This window comes from Phoenix dactylifera, unplaced genomic scaffold (genome assembly GCF_009389715.1).
Source record: "Phoenix dactylifera cultivar Barhee BC4 unplaced genomic scaffold, palm_55x_up_171113_PBpolish2nd_filt_p 000870F, whole genome shotgun sequence".
In the NCBI taxonomy this organism is placed as follows: domain Eukaryota; kingdom Viridiplantae; phylum Streptophyta; class Magnoliopsida; order Arecales; family Arecaceae; genus Phoenix; species Phoenix dactylifera.
Genome location: NW_024068233.1, coordinates 134,784 through 145,142, shown reverse-complemented (window position 1 = coordinate 145,142; position 10,359 = coordinate 134,784). Strand labels below are relative to the sequence as shown.

The 10,359-nt window shown below is 39.8% G+C and overlaps 1 non-coding gene across 1 annotated transcript; it reads left to right on the top strand.

Moving 5' to 3' along the window:
- Positions 1 to 7,372: 7,372 nt before the first annotated feature.
- On the top strand, positions 7,373 to 7,444 carry TRNAD-GUC. The gene has a single exon. It is a non-coding gene; the product is annotated as a tRNA-Asp (tRNA).
- Positions 7,445 to 10,359: the final 2,915 nt, after the last annotated feature.

Genomic DNA, 10,359 nt, shown 5'->3' with positions numbered 1-10,359 from the left:
AATAGCAGAATTTTTATGCAAACTATCTTCTAAACCAATCACTGTATGATATTCCACTAATTTTTATATAAAAAATTAAAAAATAATGATAGAAAAAACCCTCCATGAATAAAAGTAGGCATCGTTAATACATTTAAAAGAAGCATAGATAATCTTATTTTTTATTATATAGTTTTGTAGATAATATAAAAAAATTGAATATCTTATTCATAGTTGCCGGGTAGAAAAAAAAAATACGAAAAATGAGAGCATGAAACAATGGATAACAATTGGAAAGCAGAAACTCTATAAAAAATATTCAAATTATTTATATATTTAGTACAGGAAAGAGCGAATATATCTTACAAAGTTCAATAAAATCTATACTCATTGTCTATGTATTTTTTTAAGAAAATGAGCAGAGAGGATGAATATTTTTTGAAATCTACGACAATTGGAGAAAATGGCATGCAACCTTTTCTTAATATTTTTTTTTTATCATACATGGGTTTGTGTTGTGCATTCATGTTGATTAACAATAGTAGATTAGTTTTACTGAAAAGTAGTTTTAGATTTATAAGATTTTTAATTAAAGAAGGAATTTTAAGTAATAGTTCTGGAGATAACTCATTGGAGAGAATCTAAATCAATGCCTTATTTTCTTAAACTTCTTGCAGGTGGGTGGAACAAAGCACATGAAAGAGAGAAAAAAGAGCATGTATATTTTTTTCCTTTACCTCTAAGCAAGATATTATATTGTTTATTTTGAAAATATAAATTTCATGTTTTTTAAAACATACCTCACACTCATTTCTAGTTCGATTTCCTAAAAACCCCTATTTAGGAAATATATATCCTGGCGTATATCATCGTATCTGGGCTAAACCAAAGCTTACAGCTAGCGTTAGACCAAACCTATGCATAAAGGGCAGAGAATTAAGCGAGTTGGGGAAAAAAAAGGAACCTAACTCCTTGAGCATCTTACTTAGACCTGAACCTAACTTGATATAGATACCAAATCAAATGATTTTTGGGTGCATTTGAATACTAAATGTTTGAACTATTGGATGTTCAAGTATGACATTAGTCCTGATTGTAGTCAGATTGATTAGTTCATATTGGACAAAATTCCAACCATATTTTATAAGATCATGGGTTATATGTCACGCCCCGAACCCAGCACTCGGGTCCAATACGCAAGGCTTGAAAATATATCACAACCTCAATATTATTGAATAATATTGATCTCAATTCATACCAAACAATAGAATTGGTCCAATTACAAATTTGATCATCTAACTAGTATCAATGGCGCTCTGTCTAATCATCTCCTCCACCTATGATCTCAACCATAACCATGTATTATGCAACCTGCAACTCTAAAAAAGAGAAAGAGAAAGGGATTATGAGCTTTATAGCCTAGTAAGAATCTCCACACATCCACACCAACACAATAATAATATAAGTTTGTAACTTGCTAGAAATCGATGCACATATTATAAAATCATAAACCGGCTATCAATAATGCTCGAATAATCCGTATAAATATGTACATCAAATATCAAGAAAAATCTAGCTACTCAAGAGTGATATATCATACGATATCTTATAAATCTTCATTAGTGTTTTCAATGCTTTTTATTCCATTCATTTTTAACTTAATCTGAATCAATTATTTTTTTGACTTTAGGCCAAATCTCGGCCACATTTTTCAATCTATGATGAGGTTTGCCAAGGTATCACATTTTCAGCCTATGAAAGAGTTTACTATAATTTCACATTTTCAGCAAGTGACGGAGCCTGCTGTAGTTTTATATCTCCAGCCTATAATGAGGCCTACCAAAGTATCACATTTTTAGCCTATGATGGGGCCTACCATAGTAACGAGATAACCCCAAATCCTTGTTTATTCAATTTAGTTTGCATCCACACATCAATTTTCTTTTATTCTCGGCTTTAGACTAACCACAGCCACGTTTTCTGCTCGTGATGGAATAATCAATATAACATAGTTATTTCAGAGAACCACATCCATTAGTCTAATTATACAAGTGTAAGTTATAATTTAATACAGAAACTATCATAAAATTATTCTTACTTTTTACTTATCTGGATCATTAGCATATCATATATATATAGGTATAAAAATATCTATATCATACAGGTAAGTATATAAGGATTCTTACTACTTTGCCGACAACCTTGATAGACTAATCATCTATCCACTCTATGATCTACAAATCAGGGTGCACAGAATCCTGCTCAACGTTCTCTTGTCTAAAAGATTGTTCTCCTACATAAACAAATCAACATCAAAAATTATCCGAGGTATCTGACAACCAGAACCCCCTACTAGTCCACTAAAAGGTCCACCATCATGTAGTACTCTAGGACTACCCTCTAAGTCCCTTTAACCAAAATTTTCTCAGATCAAGCTATAGAGAGAATACCAAGAGAATGAAACAGAAAGAGAGAGAAACTAGATAATAAGATCTCGTTGGGCTTCTTCCTGCCTGGATGATTATAACCCCATACAAACTAGGGCCAAACATGAAAATATTTTCATATACGAAGATGTACAAGGCTAGCTAGATGACAATGCCCAATTATTTGAATTAGTTAGTATAATGTAACTCAATCCATATGATCAAAAATTATTATATCCAATCAAGGCAATTGGTTAGGGGTTAATAATTATGGGTCCAATGGTGGCTGACAACAATTGGGTGCAAGACCGATAGGGTCGACTTGGTAGCAACGTCCGACAATTTGGGTCAGTCCGCTCTGGCCAATCCAACCAGCCAAATAATAAAATAAGAATCAAACCACGGTACAAAAAACTGTTAGATGTATGCCCTAGAAGCCAATCTGGCTGACACATTGTTAATTCTAGGGACATAATTTTGTACTTGACTATTTATTATTAAATAAATAAAAGGCATCGTTTCATTCATATTATTTATGTGTCTATGAATCGTCCAAAAAATTAATAAGATGATGATGCATATTCTCAAGAGTTGAGAATTTGAGCCATGTATCATTGGTGATAAATTTCTAAATGCTCCTGATCAATGGATCATCACGAGGACGGTGATCGATCCGATCAGTGCACATATCACTTTCCTTCTGGATGGACGAGACTTGAGTCCACAGTGTAGGGACACTGAAGTGATAGTGCAGGTGCTTGTTACAGAATAAAGGTACTGAGCGTGACCAAGACAAGAAGTCACTTGGATATCTATCCACTCGTCAGTGACTTGCTTGATGTTGCAGTAGTATGACTGGTCCTTTGACCTGCGGTGCTTTAGCTACTCACAGTAAGGTTATTGTAGTTTGACTACACGTATACATGGTCTCTAGTCATATGGGTCCTTGTAGTGTAGATTGGCTGCATTAAGTTCACTGTAGGAGTAGGGTATGCACTTACATGGAATCTATCGACCTTGATAGAAGAGGAGTGATCATATGTGATTTGTTAGACTGAGTTCTAAGACCTTGGCCAGGACAGTAATAGAAAGTGGAGAAAGAGTTTTTCACTATCGAACTCGAGTCAAATAAATCTTGACATATGACAGACGAAGGAGTTTGACGAGTTATCCATGACCTCCGTCCTGTAGGGATCCACGATAGTAGGACAGTATTACACGATAACTGCACCTAGAGGTTCATCATTCTATTCTGCTGGGTAGCTACTACATGCCGCTAGGTGTCACTGGTGGATGGTGGGACTCATAGGGATTATCTCGATGATCGATATGCCCTAATGAGTAGAGTTGGAATCGTTCCGACCCATTGAAAGGAGTTTTCAATGATATTGTGATAGAGATCACAATATATCTCACTACCAGTCAGAGTAGAACCTATGGGGTCACACACTAAAGGCATTGACCGATCCGATGGTTGAATCGTGATTAGGAATCACAAGTAATCAATTCGATTGATAATAAGCTGAAGAAGAAACAAAGAGAATTAATTAATTGGACTTAAAACAAGAGTCCTACTTGGAGTAAGATTCCTAGAGTCCTAATTGGATTAGGACTAGGAATCCTACTTGAACTGAGATTCCTACTTGGACTGGGATTCCTACTTGTAATACATGTGCGGGGATCTAATAATAGGTCTCTGATCAGTCATAGTATGCATGTATTCCTTGCCTTAATAGTTGCACAAACTCAATATGAAAATACATGTGCATTTGCTTAGAAAAGAATGCATTTTTTTTTTCCAAAATACTTCCCTCCCCCCAACTTAAACATTGCATTGTCCTCAATGTAATAGATACAAGAAAGCTATAATGAAAGACAGTAGAGAAAATAATATTGAAGAGAAGAAGAATACCTTGAGCTGTTGATATCCAGAAAATAAAACCTACAAAACTAGAAAAATAATCCTAACTAATATACACATACCTTTGCCTTCATGCTCAGTCATAAGAAGGCTCCCCCAAGGAAAAAGAGTCCTCTTCATCTGCAAAATTCTCAAGAAAAGGTTTTGTATGCAGTACGATAGGCCCATAATACATCTGATAGTTTCAAGGACCAATCTTTTCGTGATGGGTTCACCGTTTTCTCTAAAATACGCTTGATCTCCCTATTGGCTAATTCTACTTGGCCACTAGTTTGCGGGTGATATGGGGTAGCAACTTTGTGGGTGACACCATACTTTTTTAATAATGTCTCAAAAGGCTTATTACAAAAGTGTTTTCCACCATCACTAATTATGACCTTAGGCATCCCAAATCGTGAAAAAATATTTTCTTTTAAAAACTTCAGGACGGATTTGTGATCATTGGTCTTACAAGCAACAGCTTCTACCCATTTGGACAAATATTCGACACCGACTAAAATGTACTCATATCCAAAAGATGGTGGGAATGGGCCCATAAAATCGATGCCCCAACAATCAAAAATTTCGATAATAGTAATGGGTTGAAGAGGCATCATTTGCCTACGAGTTAGACTTCCAATACGTTGACATGGATCACATGTCCTGCAGAACTCGTGGGCATCTTTGAACATAGTGGGCCAATAGAAACCACATTGCAAAACTTTTGCAACAGTTTTCTTAGAGGCAAAGTGTCCACCGCAAGCATTAGTGTGGCAGAAAGAAAGTACGCTTTGTATATCATGATCCGGTATGCATCGTCTAAAGATTTGATCATTGCAATATTTAAATAAATAAGGTTCGTCATAGTAATAATTCTTTATTTCGTGCAAGAAAATTTTTCTATCTGTTGACCCCCAATGCTCCGGAATCCGGTTCGTAACAAGAAAATTTACATTGTCAGCGTACCATGGCACAATAGAGAGTGCAAACAACTGCTCTTCAGGGAATGAGTCCTTGATGGAAAACTGTGGCACCGAATCATTAAAAACTAATCGTGATAAATGGTCAGTAACCACATTCTCTACTTCTTTTTTATCTTTGATAGTGATGCCAAATTCTTGGAGTAGAAGTATCCATCGTATTAAGCGTGGTTTGGCTTCTTTCTTATCCAACAAATATTTTAGTGCCGCATGGTCCGTGAAGATAACAATAGGAGCACCAAGGATATAAGAGCGAAATTTATCTAAGACAAATACTACTGCAAGCAATTTCTTCTCGGTGGTAGTGTAATTCATTTGAGCATCGTTTAAGGTTTTGCTTGCATAGTAAATGACATATGGCTTATTATCCTTGCGTTGTCCTAAGACAGCTCCTATCGCATAGTCGCTAGCGTCGCACGATGGGTGCAATGCTAAGCATAGACTTCAACTTTTCAAATGCCTCCTGACAGGTGTCAGTCCAATTGAACGGTGTATCAAGAGATAGGAGGTTACATAATGGTCGAGCTATGACACTAAAGTCCTTGATGAACCTCCTATAAAATCCGGCGTGACCCAAGAATGATCTAACATCTCTAACCGTCTTGGGTGCAGGTAGCTTAGCAATTAAATCGGTCTTAGCTCTATCTACTTCCATTCCTTTCGATGAAACAATATGTCCTAGGACAATTTCCTTTGGCACCATGAAGTGACATTTCTCCCAATTCAGTATCAAATTCTTTTCTATACATCGAGCTAAGACTGCTTGTAAATGTGACAGGCAATCATCAAATGAGTCGCCAAAAACGGAGAAATCGTCCATGAACACTTCCAAAAATTTCTCGTTCATGTCTTCAAAGATGCTGAGCATGCATCTTTGGAATGTTGCAGGTGCATTACACAACCCAAATGGCATTCGTCGGAAAGCAAATGTGCCAAAAGGACAAGTGAAGGTAGTCTTCTCTTGATCTTCTGGTGAAATTTTAATTTGATAATATCCCGAATAGCTATCGAGAAAACAATAGAAATCATGCCCTGCAACCCTCTCCAATACTTGGTCTAGGAAGGGTAGAGGAAAATGATCCTTTCGTGTGACCAAATTCAGCTTTCGATAGTGAACACACATGCGCCAACTCGTCGGGACACGAGTTGGAACTAGTTCACCTTGTTCATTTTCTACTACCGTCAAACCCGATTTCTTAGGAACAACTCGAGTAGGGCTTACCCACTTGCTGTCGGAAATTGGGTAAATAATACCCACGTCAAGCAACTTGAGAACTTCTGCCTCTTTCGGATTCATGATCGCCCAGCCATCCCTCCGCATCCGCTCCACATTTCCAGCCTCCTGATCTGCCCGCGATCACTCCCGGCTGTCCGTGAAGCGTCCCGGCAGCCCGTGAAGCATCCCGTGCCATCCTCTTCTTCCGTTTGCTCCCAGCTCTTCTCTGCAATTAAATCTTCTGCTTCCGGATCAAGCAACTCAGCCGCATGCATCCCGAGCCTCACGGATCGGTTTCCACCCACGGACAAATTCCCCTGTTCCAAGATCACCGCCCAGCCGTCCGCCTCCATCATGGCCGTTCTCAGTGCCGGATCCGGCCGAGATTAGCTCCAATGCTTCAGCCTCACGCGCCCAAGATCCAGCCGTTTGCCTCTAATGCATTGATCTCCAGCGCATTCCGAAGATCCATGGAGGGAGAGAGTTGATTATAAGAGGTAGTCGGCTGAGAGGGGGGGTTGTTCTGGTTCCCACACAAAAAAAAGGAAGAATAGAGGAGTCGGCTGCTGCGGTTGAAGGAAAAGAGAATAAGGAAACAGGGGATGCCCTGTTTCCGAAAAGAAAAAGAAGAAAAAAAAATAGAGCGAGGAGTAACAGGGGGAAGTCTTTGATGTTGATGGCTGGCTAATCCTTTAGGTGAAGGGTGATGGAGGAACCCTTGATGTATTGCTATCTTTGAAGTAAATTCTAAACCTTTAATTCTTATAGATTTTTATTTCCAATATATTATGGATTCTTGCATAATTATTTTGTAGATAGTTCTTTAATGGTTTATGTTGATCGACATGTGGACCGCTTTAGTATTTGATTTGTTGTTGTAGTATAGTGGTGAGTATTCCCGCCTGTCACGCGGGTGACCCGGGTTCGTTCCCCGGCAACGGCGCCAAAAACTTGGTGCAAAAATAAAATTGTTCTCCCAAGTGCAGGAGATTCGCACAAGTAGTATAACTCGGAAGTCCGAGGTCGATTCCTCAGGGAACGATCTATAGATTATTAGCGTAATCTCAGATTAATTAATTCAGTTAATTTGTTGATTAAGATGATGTTTTGCAAATAGAAAACAAATCAGTACACAGAGAATTAAAGTATGGATAGATTAAGATGGAGTAGGGATCTGGAATCCCCCTTGATAATTTTGCATTCAAGAAATAAATTCTTCGATTCTTGATTAAAGATATAAATGTAGGATAGATCAAAGCATGGGATATATTTTAGGGACATATGAACTCTATTTCTAAGCATTTATCGTGCCTATTACATCAACGACAAATCAACTACTAAAGCGGTCCACATGTCGATCAACATAAACCATTAAAGAACTATCTACAAAATAATTATGCAAGAATCCATAATATATTGGAAATATAAATCTATAAGAATTAAAGGTTTAGAATTTACTTCAAAGATAGCAATACATCAAGGGTTCCTCCATCACCCTTCACCTAAAGAATTAGCCAGCCATCAACATCAAAGACTTTCCCCTGTTACTCCTCTCTCTATTTTTTTTTTCTTCTTTTTCTTTTCGGAAACAGGGCATCCCCTATTTCCTTATTCTCTTTTCCTTCAACCGCAGCAGCCGACTCCTCTATTCTTCCTTTTTTTTGTGTGGGAACCGGAACAACCCCCCCTCTCAGCTGACTACCTCTTATAATCAACTCTCTCCCTCCATGGATCTTCGGAATGCGCTGGAGATCAATGCATTAGAGGCAAACGGCTGGATCTTGGGCGTGTGAGGCTGAAGCATTGGAACTAATCTCGGCCGGATCTGGTGCTGAGAACGGTCGTGATGGAGGAGGCAGACGGCTGGGCGGTGACCTTGGAACAGGGGAATTTGTCCGTGGGTGGAAACCGATCCGTGAGGCTCGGGATGCATGCGGCTGAGTTGCTTGATCCGGAAGCTGAAGATTTGATTGCAGAGAAGAGCTGGGAGCAAACGGAAGAAGAGGATGGCACGGGATGCTTCACGGGCTGCCGGGACGCTTCACGGACAGCCGGGAGTGATCGCGGTTGGATCAGGAGGCTGGAAATGTGGAGCGGATGCGGAGGGATGGCTGGGCGATCATGAATCCGGAAGACGCGCGGATGGATCGCGATCTCTTTCGGATAGCCGTTGGGAAGCTTCTGGGACGTGTGAGCTGATCACGGCTGGATGTTGCTTGATCCGGAGGAGCTGGGAACGTGGGAGAGGCGGATGAACGCCGTGGCTCACTCGCGGGAGGCGGATGGAAGCAGGACCCTTGGCTCGGACGTGCGAGGACCCGGAATGGGCGGAGAAGACGGATACGGTGCCTTGCTGTGACGCTGGAGCTTGGGAGATCTCGGGAGGTTGCACGAACATGGGATTGCTGATGAAGAAGACTGCCGCGGGATGCTGGGAGATCTGATGCGGAGCTGGAAGGAGGCGCACGCGGAAGGAGGAAGCTAGGAGGCGCCTTAAACGGGCGGAAGATGAGGGCGTTGATCGCGGGAGGCTTGCTTTGCGGACGCTGTGGAGGAGGCGGGCGGATGCGTGGGATCACACGTGGAGAAGATGGATGCGGTGCCTTGCTGTTCGGGATCTCCTCGCTGGTCCTCTGCACTAAAAATCGGGTGCACATATACTCGATAATGGTGAATTCGATTTGACCATGATGAGGTTGGGCATACGCGGTCTGAGTCATGCATTTGTCTAAGCCTAATCTATACTGAATACATATTTTGGCCTCGATTTACGATCACCTACACTCAACAAAAATATAATATTAATCTAATGAGATTATCATTATCTTGTTAGCAATAATACTAATTTAAGTGGTATGTAGATCGCACTTTTGTGCTCTCATCAAAATTCATGGAGTTAATCTGATCAACTCCATTGTAGAAGATGCTCTTGTCCCATCTCTTTCTTCTGATCCTTTAGAAACATGCCTAACTCATTTTGGAAATATAGATATCAACCAAAACTTTAGAGAAATCAGTGCTATATTAGATTCAGCTCCTTTGTTGGATACAGATAGGTGGAAATCTCGTTTTGATGAATTGCCCACACGCAACAATAGTCCTCTACCATCTAGTGTTCAAGCACCTAAACTTGAGCTAAAGCCTTTGCCATCTGAGCTCAAGTACGCATACCTTGGTCAAGAAGAGACTTTTCTTGTGATCATATCATCCCAACTCGAACAAAGTCAAGTACTAAAATTATTAGAAATTCTCAAAGAGCATAAGGGAGCAATAGGGTGGACAATTGCTGATATCAAGGGAATTAGTCCCTCAATTTGCACTCATAGAATCCACTTAGAAGCTGATGCCAAACCTTCTCGTCAACCTCAACGTCGATTAAACCCAAACATGAAGGATGTGGTTAGGGCAGAAGATCTGAAACTTCTGGATGCGGGTATGATCTACCCAATTTCAGATAGTAAATGGGTAAGTCCAACCCAAGTGGTCCCGAAAAAATCTGGTGTTACTGTAGTCAAAAATGCCAACAATGAATTAGTTCCAACTAGGGTCCCCACTAGTTGGCGTGTATGCATTGACTATAGAAAACTTAATTCTGTCACAAGGAAGGATCACTTTCCTCTACCTTTTATTGATCAAATTTTAGAAAGGTTGGCTGGTCATAAATTTTATTGCTTCCTAGATGGCTATTCAGGTTACAACCAAATTGCAATTGATCCTGAAGATCAGGAAAAGACCACTTTTACATGTCCTTTTGGCACATTTGCTTACAAGAGAATGCCTTTTGGATTATGTAATGCTCCTGCAACCTTCCAAAGATGCATGCTCAGTATTTTCTCTGACATGGTTGAACATTTTTTG